This window comes from Etheostoma cragini, chromosome 16 (assembly GCF_013103735.1).
Source record: "Etheostoma cragini isolate CJK2018 chromosome 16, CSU_Ecrag_1.0, whole genome shotgun sequence".
In the NCBI taxonomy this organism is placed as follows: domain Eukaryota; kingdom Metazoa; phylum Chordata; class Actinopteri; order Perciformes; family Percidae; genus Etheostoma; species Etheostoma cragini.
This window is the reverse complement of record NC_048422.1, coordinates 20,359,505-20,383,537: the sequence shown is the minus strand read 5'-3', so window position 1 is coordinate 20,383,537 and position 24,033 is coordinate 20,359,505. Positions and strand designations below refer to the sequence as shown.

The window sequence follows — 24,033 nt, the reverse complement described above, 5'->3', positions numbered from 1 at the left end:
TACAGTAATTCTCAGAGGACACAAATTCATGTACCTGAGATGTGGCAGATATGTGACGTATGTGCTACATCTGAATCTACATATAATATGAGGTTGGAGTTGTCACTACAGAACAACAATCACAAATCACAATCAAAAGCAAAACCGTTTTTCCCCTGGTTGAGGGAGTGTTTTACATTGATGATTGCTCCGTAATTGATTGCTCAGGATATGTCATACTGATAATCCATGGACTTCCAATAGCTTCACAAATCAATACAAAAATGATCCATGACAATGTCAACACTATATTTCTTCTACTTCTATCCTTATCTCCTTTCACTTGTCTACACTTGTTTGTTGTATCTATCTATTAGCAATGAGCTGGCAAACTACTTTGTCTTTTTTTTTTTTTTAATAGGGAATAGGAAGAAATACGTTTTAAGACACTAAATGAATGCATGCAGCATCTGTCATACCACCTGCTGGAGGTTATGCTGCCATGAACGGTGTATCCTTTTTCATGACTTGTGTTCACCGCCTGCCATCCTGTCTGCACTGCTGAATTGATTCATTCTGTCATCAGTGTCATCAGTTGTTCCTGTGATGATGTTGGCACAACAGCATTTCAGAAGCATGTGTGCGTTAGCTTGTATGTGAAGGAGAAAAAATGTGTTTAATCATGTGTGTGTGGTTTGGACATAAAAGCATAGCATCAGCTCAAAGAGTTCACAAAGGAAGAGAGTGAGAGATGTTTTTCTAATACTGTCTTGACAGAGTGTGGCCTTTTTTAAATGCATCCTTTTCATGCCTGGCTGAGTGGTTTTGCACTGGGGTGGAGGTTGGAGGGTGGGGGTATGGTACTTCTTCATGGCTCACCGATACATGCCAAAGGCCTGTACCTGTCAGCACTTGAGGAGTGTGTGACACGCATCTGATGCCTTTCATGAGAGCGTGGGGATGAGCAGTTCACTGTGATCCTGCACCGTGACGGCTTGGTAATCCTAAACAATAGGCACACTCATTAGTTTGACCCACCCACCTGCTTCTCAATAGGACCCTCATTTTCCTTCTTTGTCCCTCCAAATTATAGGGGACCGTCATGTGTCCATGTGTGGTGCGTGCACGTTTGAGGCAGTTTAAGTATGGGGTAATTGATAATGAATTTGTGGGTTTTAAGCTATAGGATATGTTAATGTAATTTACCTACATACCTAAATATCCAGCAAGCTTAGTTTTGTGGGGGAGTTATTCAATAAAAACTGGGGTTGAGTTATGATCACATTTATTTTATTATTGGAGGCTGTCACAGTGCAATGAACTATTGATTAGACCATTAGACAACAGTTTTGTTAAAGAACATTTTTGGAAGAAAAACAGAAATAATCTCATACATCTTCCGGGGGCGTGGCCAGCCGTCGACCCCGTGCTCACCATTTATTTGTCTATGTTTTTTAGACTCGTTATCTGTAATTTTCTTTTAACTGGATGTGTAGCCTATATCACTTGCTAAAAATAGCAATTCCTTTACTTACTATGTTTGAGATGTTGTCTGGATGTTTATCTATCTTGTAGATCTGGTGAGCCAAAGAAAAATGTCCTCTCTGGTGGACAATAAAGATTATTTGATTCTATTCTTTTCTATATTGTTTGTCTTTAAACTGTAATGGATGTTTACAATAGACAGTTTGGCTAAAAATGTTACCGTTAGTCCTCATTCGTCTTCTGAATAAGTTTGGCTAATGTGTGGGTGTGTTTAAAACCTGTATGATCGTCTGCCTAATGCTTTCGCAATGTCTATGTTCCCAGATTACAGCAATTAACAAGATTATTATTACCAAGAGGAATGTAAGGCCCTGGTTAAAATAGACTGGCTTCATGTTGGCTCATCTGAATGCATACATTATGAGTATCCCTTTTTGTTCATTGAGCCGTGAGCTCTTTAATGTCAGTCTTTCAACCTGCTTTCCTTTGATAATGCTCTTCCAGACATCAGAGGAGGCGGCAGATAACACATAGATGGCCCCAGATGAACACTTGGTAATTAAAATAGGTGAAAACAAGGTCAGTCCACACCTCCATCCGCCCATGCACAAAGAAGAACCGGCATTTATAGCTTTCAAGGGTCATTTACTGTTAGTCAGAAGCATAGATGCCCAGCCTCTGCCTTGTGATCCGCCTACAGGGCTGAAGTCAGTGATGCTCTGTACACCAGATATTTAGGCCAGAGCAGATTAAACAGGTTAGACACCCGTAGCTGAAATGGGTCATCATGCATTTCCTTTGACCAATCAGGCAGAAGAAGAAACTCACCCTTAGTTTGACACTGCTGAGACGAGACAGTTGGAATGGCTGTCTGAACTTGAGATTTATGTAGGTCTTTTTTTTTATCAGTGTGGACTGATCATCCTGTTTGAATTTCACATATTAGCCTAAATAACAAACACACACTGTAGAAGTGGGGGTGGAGTAACACATTGCACTCTCATTACTTTTACGTTAATTTGTAACAATACAAAGCAGTTTAAAAAAAAAGAATATTATGTCATTATTGGTTATGCATTGTATCTAATATTTTGTCTAATTAATATTAGTTTTTTTTTTTTGGGGGGGGGGGGGGCTGTTATTACCTTTTAAAGAGCAGCTGGAGAATGAATGACAGAAAAGGGGTGAGAAAGACAGTAGACACGCAGCAAAGGGCCGCGGGTCGGATTCAAACCTTCGCCGCATGACACACCCTACGCACGTTCCGCTGGGTGAGCTAAATGGTCGCCCCGCGTGTAATGAAACCAAGGTATGACCACAGACGGTGAAAGAAATGGGTTTCACAGTCTATGGGGATTAATTCGTCGAGGACCAGGGGATCACGCTGTGTGACGCAAATCAAACGCATCCACGATTCTGCGTATTCGACAGGTGGCTTCGTCTGACGTTAGCTAACAGGCTAAATGCTAAACATGACACGCTAAACGTTGACATGTTAATGTACTTGTTAGGTACTATTTCGTAATTTTACTTGAGTAAAATGTCTTTAAAGTAACAGTTTTGTTACTTGAGTAAAATATTCTAGTACTCTTAGATCCCCACGTGGAAGTGAACACCTATGCTGTAACGGTAAACTTTAACCGTGTACTCTTACTACACTTAAGACCTGATACTGTAGTTCCATCTAGACTGATTCCTACCGTTGACCTGTTTATATTTTTAATGGTCAATACATGAAAGAAAGGGGTTTAACAGTCTATCTGATAGACTGTTAAATATAGACACGACCCGGTCATCACGCTGTGTGACGCAAATCAAACGCACCCTTGTTTCTGCGTGCTGACGTTAGCATACACGCTAAATGCTTCACAGACGATGGATCTTCAAGCTCTGACCTATGAACTTTGACCTTTAGTGAGGCATGTGGTCATGTCTGTATCACAGTTGTGACTGCAGAGACTCATTTAGCTCGAAAAGTTAGAAAACTTCCAGGAGGTCAGCGGGACAGAGCGGGACACCGCGGGACAGAGAGACTGGCTGGACTGCTGCTGTTATGCGTCGAGATTGAGCGAGCAAGTTGAACCTGGGCAGGTTGTTGAGGACTTCGCCCGGTGCTCAAATCTCAGAGAACAGGGTTCAGACTGGTGAGTACAACAGAAACCGTTATATCTTACTTTCTGTCCAGACTGAGTCTTTAGAAAAACTTGTGAGTTTACCACAAGTGGCGTAAAAACTGGGCAGCTCTGCTCTGTGTGTTAGCTATGGTTGCAGCAGCTGTGGAGTTTATAGTGTCAAGTCATCTCTGGGATGTTGTATCTGCTGTTGATTCTATAAGAAGTGGCAGGTTATTTAATTTCTGTAGTATTAGTGCATGTATAGGACTTGAGCATGTATGTGGGCATTTAAGGCCTGTGTGTGTTCTAACAAACAGAGTGTAAATTTTAGTGGCCCAATTGGGTATCAATACAGAGTTTAAATAATATTAATTAAGTAATGCTTTATGCACCCACAGTGGTGTCCATAGCTCTTTTTTTATTGTCAGTCTTTTACAGTGATAAAGGCTGGTGTGGAACGTAATATGATAATCTGTTGTATGCAGAGGCAGCCAGTGCCATCTATAACGGTAATATAATATATTGGTTTGGACATAGGGCCTCAGTGGTGTGATGTGTTTCTGTTGACATGTTAATGTACTTGTAGGTACTATTTTGTAATTTTACTTGAGTCAAATATTCTAGTACTCTTCCATCCCCACCTGGAGGTGAAAACCTATGCTGTAATCGCTCAGATTAGTTTGTATTTCTTCAAACCAATCACAACCATCCTGGGCGGTGCTAAGCCTGAAAGATGAAATAGCAAGAAGGACGTCAGGCTTTAATCCAGCAGTGTACTGTACATCGATTGAGCCAGACTTTGTTGAGGCTAACTGATGCCTATCAAATGTTTTGAACACTAACCCTAAGGTTAGCTACGAGGATGAATTATTTTAAATTGTTGGCCGACTCAGCACTTACTGTTAAGTGTTGCGGTAAAATTTAATTGCCTGTTATTAATGAAGATTACCGGTCTGCAAGCTGAAAGCGTATTAAAGATTTCTCATACTCCTTCTATACCGGGTCACAGTGTAAAGCTAGTTAGATATTCAAGACTCCAGCCTGTGCTTAAACTGAAAGTTTGTCAGGTGCAATATATTGGACACATAGATATCCTTATTTATAGTTCATCTGCTGTCCATCTTTAATAGTTTCTGAGGGAGTATATTTGGGTTAGGCCTGTCGTGGTTCACAGACTGGTTGGTCTTGTGAGATGATACTCATTTAGATTCCTGATTTTGACTCGCCGTGTTTTCGGTCTATTTGATGTCTTTGATGTGATTTCTTCTTCAGAGGGAACTGCTGCTCATCCCTTTCAACCCTGACAGAAGGGGAAAACTGCTCTGAGCTTGCCTACACACACACACACACACACACACACACACACACACACACACACACACACACACACACACACACACACACACACACAGTTATTGTATATTTATAATAACACAGGCAGTTAGGGCATGAGTTAGGTCTCATTAAAAGATTTTGGGGGCTATAGAGGAAGAGGGATCAGAATTAATGTGATAGCCTGTGGCTGGGGAGCGGAGTACTTCAATCATAGAACAATTGCTGAAAAATCCCATTCTCTTCCTGTTTTAGCTTCCCCCTCCCCTCAGCTCAACCACTGAAGCTCGACGTTTGTTTGTTCTACACACTGCTGTTTCTGATTGATGTACCATTGTTGCGCTGCGAGGCAATAATCAAATGTTATTTTTCTTAACTTACAAACACATCAAAGCTCTGATGCTTGGAAATGGGTAGGCCCATTAAAAAAAAGCATTTACACATAAGGCAGCTCGCAGCAGTTGTTCAGGTGCATTTAGTTTTATTGGCTCGGGTTAGAATACTTCATGTTGTTGATATTTCAGTTTATTGATATTTTCGGATTCTTAACACAGGGTTATTGAAAAGGATTTAATAGATTTGAAAACCAACACATTTGTTTGATTCTGTTTTTGACCCTGAAATGCATACTGTACGTCTTTGGAACCTGCACTGTTTAATAAGTGGGTCAAAAATGATCTATATTAGTAGCAGTGTATATCGTTAAAAATGCCCTGCCACTCATAAACATACATATATATATATTTTTAAATATGTTAGGTCCATATGTGTTTGTGTTATGTTGTTAATGTGGTTGCATCTGAGGAACCAAAGATTGGTTCCTATTTATTCTAAGGGTACTAATTTGCTCTTACAAGTATTGTGGGGATTCAAATGATGATAAAGACCCAAAGACTGTGTGATGAATGGTGTAAAGGTGCTTTTGCTGTGAGGGATACCTCACAGCTACTGTTTCAGTTGGTGGATTAATGATTGTGGGTGGGTACCAGTGTTAAAAGCAAACAAGCACACAATGTTCCAATGTGAAAGGCCAATTCCGTACATGCCTCAGGCTATTTGATTAAAAACAAAGTTTTTAATCAAAACAAAATGTTGTATTACAGGCCTGTGAATCAGATGCTGGCAACTCAGACCTTGCAACAGCGGAGAAAAGAAAGAATGAGTGAATGAAAGAGAAAGTAAAATGTCTGGCTTTATTAGCCAACATGTGGGATGCCAAAATAAACAGACAACCTGAGAGTTTGGCTCCAGAAATAGATAAACAGCCAACAGGATATGAGCAGGAACTGTGAGAATCCTTCTCAGGGTCACAGTAGAGAGAGAGAGAGAGAGAGAGAGAGAGAGAGAGAGAGAGAGAGAGAGAGAGAGAGAGAGAGAGAGAGAGAGAGAGAGAGAGAGAGAGAGAGAGAGAGAGAGAGAGAGAGAGAGAGAGAGAGAGAGAGAGAGAGAGAGAGAGAGAGAGAGAGAGATTAATAGGCTTTAACTGTCTTCAAGAATTAGGGTTAGGGTTTGGCAAAATATCAATGTTGTATTGATGTTGCAATATGAGACTAGATATTGTCTTAGATTTTATAGGCTGCGTAACAGTAAGTGATGTCATTTTCTGAACTTACAAGACTGTTCCAGCTGTTCTATTATTTACCTTTACCCACTAACTCATAACATAATTTATGGAGAATATTTATCAAAAATGTCATTGTGTAAATAACATTTGTTAAAGCACCAATAGTCAACACTGCGCTATCGTCGCAATATTGACATCAAGGTATTTGGCCGAGAATATAATGATATTTGATTTTCTCTATATCGCCCAGCCCTAATTAGTGCTATATAAATGCAATCCATTTCCCATTACCAGCCCAAAGCACAGTCTCCTCATAGAGGTATCTCCCCAGAAGCCCCACACCCACCCACCAAACGGGCATCTTTACCAGCCAAGAGGAGTCACCAGTTCTCCGACTAAGATGTCCTCCCTCATTGGTAAAAACAGATATAATGTCATACTGTTGAAATCCTATTTGGGATTGCAAAGTGCTTACTTTGACACACATTACAGGTATGCTAGTATTGTGCAAAGTAATTGGTGTCTATGGAATGGAATGGAACTTGTCTAGCCCCCACATTCCTAAAATATATTTTGTGACTCGTCTGCTCACAAGTTACTGATTTGTCCGCACATCATATTGACTAGTTTGCAGATTATGCTAACTTTAGCACACAACACATTAGACCCATCTTGCATGTGAACAAGGTAATAACTTGGAATTTATATAACTTGGTGTAGAACGCCCTCATACTCTGCTTCTGACTGGCTAGTAGTCCTTACCTAGCTACTGCGAAAGTGTAACTCCCAACAAAGATGGAACAAAAGTGAGAGGTCTCACTCACTAGCTGAACAAAGAGCTCAACACACAGGGTGAAAAGAGGAGCTGCAGCGATGTGGAGTACTATAAAAATTAGGTGTTTTTTGCAAAATGAAACCATTCAAACCTATTCTGATATAACCTCTAAATACAATTATGAACCTAAGAATTAGTATAATATGTCAGGCAGCAAACAATGCAAGAGGATCACTTGGTTTTAATACATAAATGTTCTTATTTCATCAGGTTTTCATATTATGTTCAATTTATACTATGTAAATTCCCTCCCAATTATTCCTGAGAGTGGAAAGACTGAGAGAAACAGTATAAATGACCTAAAAGTCATTTACATGGTTTGCTCTATCAGCTCCCCACACTTCTCCCCCATACACCCACACAGTTGACACACTACTAACCCCTGGGCCCTGTATGAATTTTAATCACAGGAGGGTAAAGCAGTGAAGTGCAAATTTAGACACAATGCCACAATTACCAACCTAGCGGCAGTTTCAGGGGCCCAATTAGTGGCAAAAAGAGTGGCGGAAGAGTCTCCCTTAAGGCTCTCTGTTTGCTAACAAGGGTCACGGGACAAAGGTCAAAGAGCTTGCTGTAGACTCTCTTTGGATAATTAATCCGACTCTTTAAAATGTGTGATACAGACATTTTTTTTCATCCTCTGGTATCTGTTCTTAACATCTGTCTTTTTTTAAAAGTACATGTCAGGAGCTTTTTAATGAATTTTAATGACAATGAGCTAAGGCTCTAAAAACATGCATTTACCACGAAAAGGCCTGAAACGCTTTTAGCTCCCACGTGATGGAAATCCTCCCAACATGACTCATGGGCACCCTTAACTTAGTGACATTTAATGAGGGAAAAGCATTTAACACTCACTGGATCCCCTTAAAATACCAGAAAAGACTCTTTGATGTACAGAGTTGTGGGCTATTAAAAGTTTTCTTGCATAAATATTCCCATTTAATACTAAATGGACACCCGCTTGGTCATGGGTGACTAACTTCTGGCGGTCCGGGTTACTTTATGAAAGGCCAATTCATCCAAGTAAAAAAAAAAGAAAAAAAAAAAAAGACTCATCCCAAGTCATTATAGACAATGGACAAATACTGTATGTATTTGTTTGGCTCAGGTGGCCGTTAAAAGAAGCCATGAAAGGTATTATTGTGTGTCACACATTAGTTATAATTTGTGTCATATGTTGTCTCTCGACTCAGACATCTCAGCTCTTCACCAGCATCACCATGCGGCACATGGTAATCCTGTGATTGCATGCTAGAAAGCCGAGACGAGCTGTGTTGTCTGGAGCGCAAAACAACATCTGCATTTCATTATACCGAAAGAAGGTATGGAAATCCAATAGGAGTTGTGCCTCTTTGTGTGTGTGTGTGTGTGTGTGTACAGTACATGCACATACACACCTGGTACACGTTACTTATTTCAGTTGTTTATGCTTGTAAAGATAAACAGCAAATATTTCGGAGAAGCATTTCCGATGTGTGCCCTGCGTTCCTGTTACTCTAATTATTACTGTCTTTTTTCTTGATCCAGGACATGAGTGTGCAGCACGGTGGTGCAATGAAATCCTAATGTATTCATGAAGAACATAACAATCGTACAGTAGAAAGCTGAGGAGGTTGGAAGTGGGAGCTATTTCTGAATGGTATTTCTGGGCTGCTGCGTGTCCTTGGTGCCTCCATGGCTCGATGGTAGAGACCCAGATGGATATACTCACTGTGAACAGGGTGACTGACAGCTTCGGTCTCTGTTTTAATTTACACGCCGAGCTGTCTCGCACTGATAACCTCTATGATATAACTGCCATGGGGGCGGCAGTGAAGAGGGGAGAAGTGTTTGATTGTGATTCATCTGGTGGTCACTCATCAGTTGGGACTCCACGCTGCAGCTATAAGAGAACAGGCCGACTGGCTGCTGATGATAGATCATGGGTAATGAGATTGTGAGAAGTTCATGTGTCATACAAGTCATCAGCCCCGTTTCCACCTCCCTTGAGTTTTGAATCACCTCCTCTTCTGTCAAGGGAGAAGGGAAAGCAGCAGAAGAAATACATCAGCTGGTGGAAAGGTCTTTCCGAGAGCGGAGTCAGAATGTCAGATGGAGCTCAGGAACAACACGAGTGACTCACTGCAGTGGGAGAATGTCTGGGGAATGTCCTTAGTTGTGGCCTTCCACTCTTTGAAGATGTCTACCCCAAAGTCTTTAAACTTTTAAGACTTGCCTCAGACATTTTATCTACATTTCAGGGTTTCCGTGGGGTCTTAAATAATCTAAAAAAGTCTAACATTTAAATATCTAACTTTTAGGCCTTAAAAAGTCTAAAATTCACTGAGTTATTATCTTCTACGTGTAACGCTGCCTCTAATGCTCAGTGAAATATTCCTGCAGCACTTCAGAACGCTGTTTTCACGTTGACTAGACACCAGTCCTATAATGCGAATGGGGAAATAAGGGAAATAATTGTCTGTTTCAGACCAGGTTTCCTGAGTCTGACATCTGACTTTCTTTTTATTTATTTTTTTTGTTCTTAAAAAGTCTTACATTTGACTTGGTTAAACCTGGCAATTTCCTGCATGTGCATGCTCCACTCCTACATCTGATGTCCACACGTAGGACACCAGTGAGCTTGAAGAGGTGTTGCTGTGGAGTTGGGAGATGGGGGAGTTTAAATGATTAATCATGTCAGGAGCACACAAGGATGAGAGAGCCATGCCATCGATCACCTCGGCTGTGTCAAAGCAGCCCATTTAATGAGGAAATCTGGTCAGACATGGGGCGGAGACATCCATCTGTTACTGTAGCTGTCAATCTATTTCAAATTTCTGCATTTTTACAGACTTATTCGGGGCAATTTAGTATGATACAACAAAAAAATCAAAGTCTTGCTTAATGAATTTGTTAGTTAAATCAAATCAGACTCAGCTTTATTTGCCAGGTATGACATACAAGGAAATTTGCTTTTGGATCGTAATGCTCACAATGTGCTTACTCATACAAAACAAACAATATAAATACACACTATAAACAGAAACAATATAGATAGATTGGGACACAAGTGCAGTGAAGAGTGCAAAGTATGCAGGAGTTAATTATGATTGAATTTATCAGGAGAAAAACTACTGCAAGTGTGTTAGGTCAAAGTTAAACTAGGAAGTCGGTCTGTAATTAGTCATGGATGTTTGGAGAAAATACAAAGTACTGTTCTTAAAACCAGTAGGAATAATGGCCCAAACTTTGAATAATAGGACCCAAAGTAAGCAGAATTATCCTTTTGAAGAAGAATGATGATATTCTATACTAACCAATCTCATGAAAAGACTAAAGCAACAATTACTTTACTGTCTTTTGCGCTCAGCCAGATCTTAAAAAACTGTTCAGAAACTTTACTTTCATAAAACTGCTAGGGACTGTAGTTTTTGGCATACCTTACTCAACAAGGAGTATTTGTTGGGGACTATTTTTAGCTGCAGATCTGGTGCTCTGGTCCAGCAGTACCGTTTGCTGTATGTGGGATAAACTACAGTGCTTATGTTCATCAAAATGGAGGATAATGACACCCAATGGAACTGTGCTCATGTGTTTTAAATCATTTTTGGTCAACAATGAAGCGCTATGACACAGAGGGATAAACTATGTCAGGCTTTGGAAACTGAAAATACTTTTTAGTAAGATCAATTTGTCGCTTCACTTTTTGACCTTTCATGGAATTATTGACCATAAGGAAAAAAAATTCAATCCAGGATAAAAAAAAAAAAAATTAAAGACAGATGCTATTCAGCTATCTGTGTAGAGCTGTAGAGTATACAGGCTATTACTGTAATAGCTACATTATGTTGATTTGCATTTAAAGAGGAGGTCATTTTGGAAAAGTGTTTCTGTCACTTCAATGGGATAAATTATTGTAATGAGGATGTCAGGGGAGTATTGTTCGGCTTTGATGCACTCCTTTTAAGCTTAGCAAAATAAGGGTGGGGGAAAGAATCGATACAGCATAGTATTGCAATATTTGTCCATGGCAATACTGTATCGATACACTGATGCCAAGTATTAATCATTTTATTATATACTTTTGGTCAGTTGTCCACTCGACAGTCCTATTTTGCAGCATTAAAATTAAAGTGAGATGAACAAACAGAACTGTATCTTTTTAAATATAACAGTTGTTGACAAAGTTTCGATTTTGGAACATCATTTGTAACGGGTAAAAAATTGAAGTTGAAAAAAAAAAGGTCATAGATTGCAGAATATTGCAATGTGTTTAAAATTGCACTAATATTGTATCATGACGTAGGTATTGTGATGATATCACATCTTGAGGCCTCTGGTGATTCCCACCCCTAGAGCAAAGGAGCATTAGCATTACTGTTGAGGGGAATACAAAAAGCCTTTAGACCTATGGACAAGACGCCTTTAATGTAATAATAAATAATGTAATATACGCTATGTGGCCTCAGTGAGTCAGTATGTTCAAGAGCGTTTATTAAGACTGAGGAAGAATAAAGAGTAATAGCATATAATGTAAAACAGTTTTAACAATCTTATGTGGTTCAGGTAATGGGATCCCATACACCTGTGTCTGTTATGTAAGTGGAAAATTAGTTTTGGGGGAGTTGTTATAACAAGAGTGTCTCTGTGTTTTAACCTCCTCTAGAGATGACATACGAATAGGGAGCGGTAATTGCATCCCCCCCCCCGTTCATATTACAAGAGAAATCTGAGTAGGCTGCTTATGTGAAGGGTTGTCTTTGGCAGCTTTGACAGCCAATTTAGTCCTGCAGAAACAGACCTGCCCCTGCTGCACTGGGGAGGGTTAGGGCTGTCAGACATGCACTGGCACAGAAAAGACCCATCTCGTCATCTTTTCTTTTTTTTAACCCCATCACCCATCCTTTTCTATCTGCTGTAGTTGGGTCCTGATTAGAGCCAATTCAGATTGGTAGCTAGAAACTTGCTGTAGAATAATATGTGAATGACGTTTTTTCTTCTTTCTGTCTTGACCCCAGCTGTATAGAGAACTGCCATCCGCCAGCCTGTTTTATTGCTTCCAAAAAAGTGTTTCTATTATGGATTTATGAAGATAAAAAAATCTCTGGACCGATCACCGTGGACAAAGACGAATGGTTTCATATTTTGGAATGTATCGTTTGTGGCTTTTCTTATACTGCTTAAACTACTGAAGGGCAACATAATACAGGAAAGGTCTTACACTTTTCCCAGTTAAAGCACAGTTTGCCTATCAGCCTTGCTGACAAATACAAAACTTTTCTCTTTGTGCTGTGTGTCTGTAGATTTCCCGGTTGGTAATAGCGTTACGACTAAAGCCCTTAGCATAGCTTTATGATTGGAATCAAGGCTAAACAGCTAGCCGGGCCGAGTAACGCCAGTGTCAAAAATATGCCTACCGGCACGTCTAAAGCAGTTAATGCTTGTTGTTTGTCTCATGTATACACAACATTATTCAAACAAATATTTAACATACTAATTAGTGAGTTCTAGAGGTGCTGGTAGGCAATATTGTTTTGTTTTTTTAGCTTTGAAGTAAGCTAGGCTAGCTGATTTGCTTACAGTCTGTATGGTATCCTTCACTCAGCTAGTCAACGCCTGCTCTGCTACACTGACATGGGAGTGGCATCAATCTTTTCATCAAATAAGACACCAAATAAGTGTATATTCTAAAATGTCAAACTATTCCTTTAAAAAGTTGAAATTTAAGAGACAAATCTGGTCAGTGTTGTTGTCCTGTGTAACTTTTCCCTCACAGCTTTGCCTTTCTGGAGAGGTTGCATAATGTCTGAGGGGTGAGATGGAGACACTTTGCTTGAGCTGGATACAATGATGCATTTGAAGTATATGTCACTGATTTAGAGATAAATCCATTTAATTTGCAGAGCCTTGGCGGTGTGATGAGATATGGTCATAAGTTTATTGTGCCGCTTCGCGGCCGAGTGTTTGTGCCCACTTCAGCTGCTGTAAATCAACGAGGAGGTTAGAAAAATCACAGCACAGGATCAGATAGCTAAGTTCCAGTCCTTGACTAACCTTGTGTGTGTGTTTGGGCGAGAGGGTTTTATGTTCTATACGTTAATGTACAATGTGGGAAATGAATTAGGTTTGTTGTTTTCAAATAATTTCCCTGTCATGCTTATTCCAGGCATCATCGGTGACCCTCTTCTCTCCAAGTGCGTGTACAATATCTGATACATCAATTAGTTCCTGTACACACTCACTGCTACAGGTCAAAGGTCAAATAAATCACATGCTGCCTTTTTCACAAAGGCACCACTTGCTCATTTAGCCTTTTTCAAAGCCGATTCATGTGATGGCAGCTGCATACTTATATGCAAATCCGTACACCTGGCACCCGGCGCAGCACGGCGCACAGCCCAACGCGAGTGTCTTTGCTATTTTAAGACCGTCTGGCGCCCACGTCGTTTACATTGCAAATGCACCTGCACCCATCTTTTCGCCCACGGGCGTGCTGGTCTTCCATGGCGGTGTGTTCAGGTGAATTCATGGCACATTGCAGTCAGTAGTGCAGCATTTCATTGTTATTCCTAATGTTGTTTTAACAGCGCATTAGTAAAATGGGCCTAGGCTTATTCACAGTGCGCACACACTGTGCTTGTTACACACACACAGGGAAGCGCAGCAGCACACAAACATGCACAAAATTAAATATAAAAATCTAACGGTAATGTGCCGAGGTACAAACGCACCTGGCTTTTGAAGGGAATGGGAGATGACACTCTGATTGGTTGATTGCATGTTACGCCCAAAACACACCTGTAAATTAATGAAGACACCTTTTGAGCCATTCGCCTGGCGCACGGATCCTTTTTCTGCCGTTAAACTACAAAAGTGGATTTAGACACGCCCTAAATCCACCTGTGTTTCACGCAGAGCGCTTAGAGCGTTAAAAGTAGGGCCCATACACTGAACAAACTCATACAATATACCTGTGTTAGGATTATCTTTTAAAGGGTGCCTTTATTTTATTGTTGAAATGAAACACAAATCCATGCTGCACAAGAACAAATGGGACGTCAAACCCATCCATAAGCTTAACAACTCATAAAATGCACAGGTTGCATTTAAATCCACAATACAAGTCTGACTTAAGGCGTCAGTACACTGGAAGCAAGATTCGGTCTGTGTAACACGATTGCACTGAGCTGACCGGAGCTGTGCTAATCGGCAACTGATCATGTAAATCCTGTGCTTGAGAAGAGAGCACAGTTGTTTTTTGTTTTTTATTAATCCTGCAGGCAGATGGCTATGTTAGGAAAAGGCTGAAAGGAAAGTCAAACCTGTTGAGCTGGCATGCATATGGTGGCTGCAGCCCAGGGCTCTCTGCCCCAAGCAGGAATGTACCTGAGCTGTAACTTTATAGCTGGAATATAATGGCCTGCTGCTGATATCTATCAATTTCCAACGGATCTTTGGTAACATTTCAGGAAACTATTACCTGCATCTCTGTTCATGTTTGCTTGTTAGGTTTGGATGTTGCCAAGTCGGAGATTCGGGTGCGTCATTCTAGCAGCGGCTGATATAGCGTTGAGCCTCTAGCCTCAGGCAGAGATTAAGACCTCAATTGCTTTTTCATTTTTTACAGATGTAGTTCTCCCCGAGACCTGTAAACAGACTGTGATATGTAAAATCAGTGCAGTTCCTCTATGAAAAAGATAATGTATGCATAAATGAACGATACAACACGCTTTTCTCTGTAACCTCTTTCATAATGAAACCTTTATTTATTAGCCATTTATGTTCCACTTTGATGTTTTTTGTTCTTTAGTTGAAAAAACTTTTGCACATAAATATGGTCATAAATGATAATAAAACATCAACAAATGTTCTTTTTTATTTAAAACCGTAGACAAACAAACATTTCATTTTACTAAAGACAATGGTCACATTACATGAAGAACTGTGGCATGTGTGTCTCAAAACAAACAAAGGTTAGTATTATGTGGCATAAAAGTCTAAAAATTGCATAGCAACCGGTGCTTTAAAAAAATAAACAAATGTAAAAACCAAGAATCACATTGAAACGTGACCTAAGAATCGAAAAATGAAATTGAATCAAGGATTTGGAAAATGTGAAACCCCTAATAATAATAATAATAATATTACTATAAAGCTTGGATGATTCACATGATTTGCATTTTGAGTCAGTGTATTAAGAAAGACACAAATGTATTGTCTGTTTATACAGACATGTTTCTTGATTTTGCAGCAGTGTTACTATATATACAATATACATTTGCGCTTACAAGTTTCAGTTTCCTGTAAGATTTCACTTCATAGAAGAATGATATGACTGAGGCATGACAAATGTTCTGCCTTACCTATTCAGAGTGGCTTCTCAGCAGGATGTAGAACACAAACAAAAGCATTGCTTCACAATGTAACAACCAGGTAATGGCATTGTTCAACAGACTTTGAATAAACAGACAGTGGGTTGTTAAATTCCTCACACATATTGAATCAGAATAGGACAACACAATATACTGTTACACCCTGTCAACATAGTTCTACCACTTTGTGCTCCACAAAAGATGTGAATTATAAAAGGGAAGGTAGAGCAGATAATTGGTTAGCAGAAACAGGTTGTTATTGTCAGAGCTTGAATGTTCATTATCTGCTGTTAAGTGTAATGAAAACAGTCGCCTGTCAGTATGATTTCTCAAAGAAGAGCAGCCGCATATTTACATTAGCTCCATCAAGCAACAATAACCACCCACGCATGTCTGCACTGTAGAGAGAAACAGAGAGAGAAAGAAAAAGAATGTTTGCTTTGGGCATTTGTGACATCCTATTTTTTTTAATTGCTTCTGAGAAAGAAAGCAAAGAACGGTGCATTACGTGGAGCTTTGTTGACCGGAGGGAGGTTAAAAGGACAAAATGATGCATTCACAAACATCACTTTCAGAAAACCTAAATCTGTGGCAATCACTATAGAGCAGAGGTATCACGGCAGTAGTTCATGCTATTATCGACCTCCGCAGCGCAGCTCGGAGCTTCTAGGACTATCAGTAATGGCATTGACGTGAGATGTATCTATTTGATTCTACTTTTGTATTAGCTCTTGACAACTCCATTTTGCCTCCAGGCCAGAGGTCTCAGAAAGCACAAGAAAATGATCCTTTCATTCTCTTCTGAAGGTAGTACCACACTTAACGGGCTGCCGTGTGGCTTCTTTTATTTATAATGGTTGTCACTGCGGTTTGCTAATAAAACTGCTCGTTTGCAGTTCACCCAAGGAATGGCTTTCAAAGTGAGTGCTATGAAACTGCTTAAATTAAGCTCCACTGGAACGTATATAAATTCTCCCAACCGCTGCATTTACAGCTTTAAGAAAGGTTTTAAATAATCCTGTTTTCATGCTTTGAGTCCTAAATAGAAATTCAGTTTGCAATTGCATAAAACAAGTCAACGTTGGTGTTATGGCTGTCGTATTATCTGTATATTCCAGAAGCTAGTCAAACATGTTTATATGGAAAATGTTTATAATATGAACAACTATCCTATACTATGGTCAACTATGACCTTTTTTTTAATACAGTCACACTCTAAAACTGATCTAACCCATGATCTCATAATCAGGATTTCAGCAATAAGGGAGGATAAAGCAGTGAGGCAATTTGCTGCAATATGGCTTTTATTTGCTGCTGAATTATTAACGGTACACTGTCAACCGTTCCAAATGAGACTGTCACATTTGTACAACAGGGCAAAGCAAATACCGTAGAATTTAAAATGATGGGTCAGCTAATGATGTCACCAGATCTGTCCGCTCATAGGGGGTGACTCACTCAAGTCTGCCAGTAGTCAAAGCTGAAAGAGTAAATGACTCATACTCTAAGCTTATGTCACCATTTCATTTCTTAGAAACTCTCCTGAAATATGGATGGATGAGTATTTTCCACATCAGTGGCAACGTCCTTCGGTGTCACAGGAATTGGTCAAATCCAGGGTCAGAGGTTGAGCGGGTCATGATAAACACCGCAGAGAGGAGTGCAACGGATTGTCGTTCAAAAGGCGAGAGGAGGGAGAGAAGCGAGACCCCCAGATTAGGACGCTCAGACAGCAGGACTCGGAGCAAGAGGATGGCCTTTTTCAGAGCCGACGTCCAGAGGGGAGCTCTGCTCTATCCATCTCTCTTTGTTTGTCCATGGTCTCATTGTCGAGGTTGGTTCAGTCTGAGAACGCGCAGGTTGGTTCACCTTCTTTGTTTGAAAGGCAGGATGAATAAATACATGCGCTGGAGCAACCTTTCCACTCAAACACTCAATGGTTTGTGGAGGAAAGGCTTCAGGGACCTGAAGCTATTTTTATCTTGAAATGACAACTTCCTACTGCACACAGGTGCTCTGCAGCAGGAGTCAAAATACATTTTCCAATTGATATTTTTTAACTGTCAATCAGGTTTCCTTGATTGACACAAATATTTGGTCTGATTACATTTTGTGATGGAAGGTGAAAGGAAACATTTGAATGTTTATGACTTGCGAGTGTTCATGTCACCAAACTCAAGATGGCACATGCTTGTTGTGCTTCTCCTTTTTAAAGGGTGACTTCACTTCTTGTTGATGTTCAAAGTATTGTCAAACAAAACAGAGGCTAGCTCCCCCCTCCCAACTCCTAATCCCGTCTCCCCCCCCCCCCCCCTCCCTTCCATGCTTTTTGAAACACTCATGAACGTGCATTGTGGAAGTACCCTACGTGCTAACTGCTGCTGCGGTGGTGGCTCAACCAACTCCTTTTTTTTTTTGTAGTTTGGGTTTAAATAACACAGTACTACTTTCTACAAAGTTACCCTTTTATAAAGGGTTTATAACCATTAGTTAATGGCTTTGTTGATGAACAATAAATATTACTTACTAATGCATTATAGATAATTTATAAGCCAATAATAAAAAAGACCTTCGGGTTGCAAAGCTGAGGAAAATTATCATTTGCTTTGTGTTTTCAGTCAGGTTTTCCATTCATCAGGAAGACCCTTCCAGGGTTGAATGTTTAGCAGCAGCAGCGACGCGTCAGTCACGTTTCTGGTGTGCAAAGACAAAGAAAACGCCAGTGTGCAGGAGGCTTTAGTTATCTATCTCTGAGCGACAGTTATATGATTGCAGAGTTGGATGTGTATCTAACCCATTTCAATCAGCCCTTAGTGTCCATTTCCTTCCATCTAAAAACAGGAAGTTGCACCACATTGTTTCACTTCCAGATGCAGTCAGTGGTAACTAGGGTCTTACTCTCCTGACCTCCGGGGTCACCGAGAAGTGGTTGTACGTGCAAGAGCTATTTATCAGTCGCCCCTCTCACCCTCAATCACATGCTTATTCCGTCCTCCACGCAGGTACCCTTTGTTTATCTGGAAATGTAATTAATTTCAGGAGGCCGACGGTGGTACTCCGTGTGGGGGGAGAAGCAGCTTATTGGGCCTGATGATGGAAGGCCACACGGACTCTGGCAGCCTTTGTATCAACATGACAGAACAAATGAACCTTAAAGGTCTCACAGTGACTTACTATTCATACTTATCTAATTATGTTACAATTTCAAGTTTAGGTGAGTGGGATTTTGTTGCCCTTTTAACCTTCTTTAAAAAGGTTTGTTCTGGATTTATGAAACAGCTGCCTAAGAAAAACATTAAATCAATATGAGCTTACATAAATACATATTACAGTGCTTTAGCTGTTCAACAATGCTGCTCAACCCTCACACCATGTTACCAAGAGGACATCCACTTAACTCGTTTTTCTGTTCTGTTTTTTAGAAATGTTTTTGTGTGATGAATGAGCTCACTGCACAAAGACTGAAATAATAGGGTTCCATGAAGGAAGCACATTGAATATTGAATTCTCAGGACACTTGTAAAAATGTATTTTATGACCTCTCCAACACTTAATCTTCATCTTCTTTATCAGCAACTTTTAACAATACACACGTAGCTTCAGTCTGCAGAAGTTGCAGGCACAGTATGACTAATTAGATTACAAAGTGGATGGCCCGACCTTAATCTTAACAAACTTCTTTTAGGTGGCCTAGCCTTTACCAGCCTTTAATCTAGCCTAATCATTAAGTTGTTTACGTCGCCTTCAGTTAATTGCCACTATAAATCTATCCTCTCCATCTATTTGTGTGAAATAAAAAAAACTAAAGGTATTTTGGAGAGGTGCTGAAGTGTATTTGGCATTTCAAAGTCAAACCAAACTCACGAGGCTCAAGAGGACAGATTGATGTTGACTTTCAAGTCGAGGTAATTACATTTCTCGACAAGCACCAGCTTCTCTCTAAGCATAAGCGATGAATGAAGTCACTGATGTGTCTGTTGATTGGGTTCAAATCAAACAGTCTTCTATGATGCTTCTAGCTGTGTTTGGGTTTGCTGCGTGTTTCTTTGTACATTATATTGTGTGCCTCATTGACTTGAGTGATGCTAATAAAGCGAAATTTTGTGTGAATGCATACTTTGAAGCCTCCACTCCATCTTCTTATTATGAGAACTGCTACACACACTCTCGCTCTCTCTCTCTCTCTCTCTCTCTCTCTCTCTCTGTCATGCTCTGTCTAAATATGTGTATATGACTATATGTGCCATCTGTGAGCTGCAGAACTATATAATGACTGCTTCGCTGTAATCCTAGTGTCATAAATAAGTACAATCCATGAAAATAATAGCAATCTTTGACATACATTTTTACATGTCAGGAACAAAAACTTCTTAATTAATTCCAGCCCAGTATTCTAAGAATTGGATTAATATTGGGCATGTCTCTCTAGATATGGTCTGCAATCACCCTTTTATTAACCATAACCACGAGCTTTCCTTACCAGTTGTTTTTGCTAACACTATTAATTAACCCTAGTGTATTAGCAGTATCCACGATGTTTCCGTAACCTTCAAAGAATAGTTAAACATTTTGGGAAATATGCTTATTTGCTTTCTGACAGAATAAGAACTGATGCTTTATATGATGCATAATTGTCACCTTTACATGTTTGATTTTTGCATTGATTAAACAAAATAAAAACGTTAAGTGTTAATTTCCCAGTCTTTACACTAAGCTATGCTAACCTTCTCTCAGCTGTGGCCAGTGTTCTCAGTTTTCTCATCAAACCCTCTGCCATAAACAAAATAGGAACGTTTCCCAAAATATCCACCTTTTGCTCTAACCAAACTGTAGTTGTCATGTGCAGATAGTGTAAGTGAGATATCTGCCTTTTGTTTAGTAGTCCCTTGTTTTACAGAATCATTTAATATCCACATTCTCATCTGATGATTGTTTAATCGTACAGTTTATGCATTTAGTACATTAGCATATGACAGTGTTGTCAAACAGTGTGTCTCTGCATGCACATGCAGCCACGTGTTTATTTGAGATTGGCCTTGAGTGTGCCCGTAAACTTCTTCACCCTGACTATAACAACTTACCGTGACCTTGCTGTCTCCTGGCAGCAGGTTGAGTAAGTGCTTCATTATGGATACCAGCAGCAGCGGGTTCCTCGCTGGTACGCACACTGTCCACCGCGGAGTCTAAATCACTACAGGGAAAGCATTTAAAAGCCGTCTTTAATAGTGATTAATGCACCTCTACCTCAAACACAAAATAGGCCACCAAACCCCGCCATCCATCACCAATATGAAACCACATGCTCTATAACACTTACATCACATTCATTAGTGAAGCCCGTGGCACAAAGGCTGCTTGGGAGGTAGCCTGTGCAGCAATGGTAAATGTTCTTATATCAATCAGTGTGATTGGAAAATAAAACAAAATAAATTAGGAAAAGTGAAAGCGGGAGTTTGTTTCACTACACATCCGGTGTGCAGACACTAATACTCTTTTTACAGTAAAGCCCCCATGTTTCCAGACACAAAGCTCACTCATGAGGGACCTACTACTACTACTACTTTAATAATGCTCCTGCAACCTGTTCACAGCTTAGGGTAAAAACATCTGTCTTGTCTTACCTTTTACACACACACACACACACACACACACACACTAATACTAATCCATCATTGATCCCTCACAAATATACCTGTGGCTATATTTTTACATTTGGTGAATAATAAACATTCTCAGTGCGTATGTCAATATACACTGAATTAAATGCCATGTAATTATTTGCAATCATTTTCTCACTACTATGCACAGACACATGCAAACAAACCTGCATTTAAAAGACAGCCACATGCATGTTATCTTTCATCCATCCGCACAAGTTTTATTTGTGGGATGTACTGGTTGAGTTTGAGTCAAGTATTTTTAACACCTGGTGTTAGATGTGATGTGTTTGGGTCTCACATCAGAACTAGGTGTGGTGTGCTGCTGGTGTTGCTAAAACTGCAGTTCAGATTGCACTGAAAACAACAATTCCCAGATTTCTTTCTGTGTTGCTGATGGTAAAATTAGGGGAAAAGGCAAGGGTTGCTCAAACTATTTTTGACCAACAAGAGCTGGGCGAAGGGGCTTTCTGGGTTGTTGACGTCCACCTGACTCTCCAAAGAAATGGTAACAGCACCGAACAGCACGTAAATAATATTAATATTGTGTGTTTGTCCAGATTATACAAACAAGATACAATGTGTGTTGGGAGGCATATTTTTGAACTTTGGAAAGAGCTTGGCTAGCTGCTTCCGGTGTTTATGCTAGGCTAAGCTAATTGCTTCCTTGCTCTAACTATCACAGACATGAGCATGTTATCTAACTCTCAGGTGGAAAGATATTAAATATATATAAGTATCCGTCCAATATGTTAGCTTTACAGTCCAAAATCTGAGTCTTGGGAAATATGTAAGAATTGTGAAATGGGCATGTGTTTATCTCAGTGTCTGACAAACATCTTATTTTTGAACATTTCATGAAATGTATGCTTCAGACAAACCACCAGCCCTGTTCAATGAAAAACACCCTCTCATAGCTGTTACGGGAACCGCTTTGAGCTGGTTCAACACAGTCAAGCTAAATATCACACCCTGGTTCTGAATTCCTTCACTTTATCCTGAAACGAGTTGAAGGCACATGATAATGATCCAGAGCATCTCACACTGACGGACATCCCAACACCCACAGACTTGCAGAGAGTCTCAAAATGAAGTGAACACAAAGCTAGCACTTTTTTTCACAAAAGCACTGAGGAAGTCAGGAATATATCCGCAGCAGCTTTTTGATGGTGTCGTTCTCCTCTTAGTTCATCCTTCCTTATAATGCACACCATGAATTCCTTGGAAGTGTTGGGTAAATTGCCCCACAGCTGTGTCGTTGTTAGCCCTGGGTGGTTCGACACCTTCGTCTAACTCACAAACCCCGGTCAACACACACAAACACAACACGTTCAACTACATTCACTCTCTTCCTCTTCCTTGTCCCATGACACACACACACACACACAACCTGGGGTGCCACTCGAAAATAGACATTCACTCACACACACAAATCAAAGACACTTGTAAGAACATGTGTATAAACATGCCAACGCACACACTCTGTTTGGTCCTTTGCAATGTCTCAGACTTGTATGGTTTGACACTTCTTCTCTACTTTTTGCATTTCCTTTTTCTTCAACATATACTATTAACACACAGTTGGTTAGGTATTTTTGGTTAAGGGACTTATTAAATAATACCTTGAAAGTGAGTATAGGTGTCCGTATGACTTGGGTTTGCTATGTTGTCCCGTTCATTTTTTTAAATCAAAAAAATGAATACCAAATTTACTTTTTTTATTTTAAATGCTCCCTTGTGTTTGCGCATTTTCTGTAAGTCATTAAGGCTGCGATGTGGTCAGTCCAACTAGTCAGGCATTTTTTGCTTTGTGCCAGGAAACCATAAAACGTATTTTCACTCACCATTTAATGCGGCCCTCGGAACCGGCCTGCTGCTTTGGCCCATGAAGGGAGAAAACCAGCTTCCCTGTCATTACCTCAGACGTGTTATGTGACGTTCCCCTGATGTCAACATGGGAGTGTCTGTGTTGCAGTGATGAAAACTCTTGTCATCTGACCACCAAGAAAAGCTGATGTTTGGACCGTGGTTGCCACGGAAACAAACATATTTTTAGGGTAGCAGCCACTCGGGTTTGTCTCCTGTGGAACAAAAACAACAAACAAAAGTAAATGTTATTAGTGAAAGGGGACAAAACAAAACAAATTTATGCAAATCAGACACACTAACATGAACAGATGTCTGCATGATGAAATTTATCATCATGTGATGCCGTCGTCCAGCATCTTATTCATCTGATCAGCCCCCTGACTTGTCAGCAAAAATGCCGCTGAAAGGAAACATCGATTTAGAAATAAAATAGGAGAAGCATCATTGTGTTTGAATTGCAAATGCCAAGCCACATTTTACGACTCAATATGCAACATAGGAACGAGAGTCTCCATCTATCTTCTCCCTGCCACTGTGCATCTTTTACCCTTCTACTCTGAGAGGGATTACGCTGGAAGGTGGATGTGGTTTCTAATGAGGGAGTAAATTACAGGGTGCCAGTAATAACTAATCAACTCAGTGCATAGTCTACATAAGATTGAGCACCTATTCAATTACTATGCCAATAACTAGTAGTGTGACTTATGTAGCCCTATGTTCTTTAACCACTATGCTTTCCTCACGTTAACATCATTTATTTGTGTGTGTTTGTGATTGCGAGAGATCCTAAGTCTGTTGGTCTTGCTTAATCTGACAATGGATCCTGATTTAAACCATACTGCAA

At 40.0% G+C, this 24,033-nt stretch overlaps 1 long non-coding RNA gene across 1 annotated transcript; it reads right to left on the bottom strand.

Moving 5' to 3' along the window:
- Positions 1–3,764: 3,764 nt before the first annotated feature.
- LOC117959479 lies at positions 3,765–21,236 on the bottom strand. Its single transcript, XR_004659946.1, has 3 exons — positions 21,225–21,236; positions 16,051–16,056; positions 3,765–3,820 (listed from the first exon to the last, which is right to left on the bottom strand). It is a non-coding gene; the product is annotated as an uncharacterized LOC117959479 (long non-coding RNA).
- Positions 21,237–24,033: the final 2,797 nt, after the last annotated feature.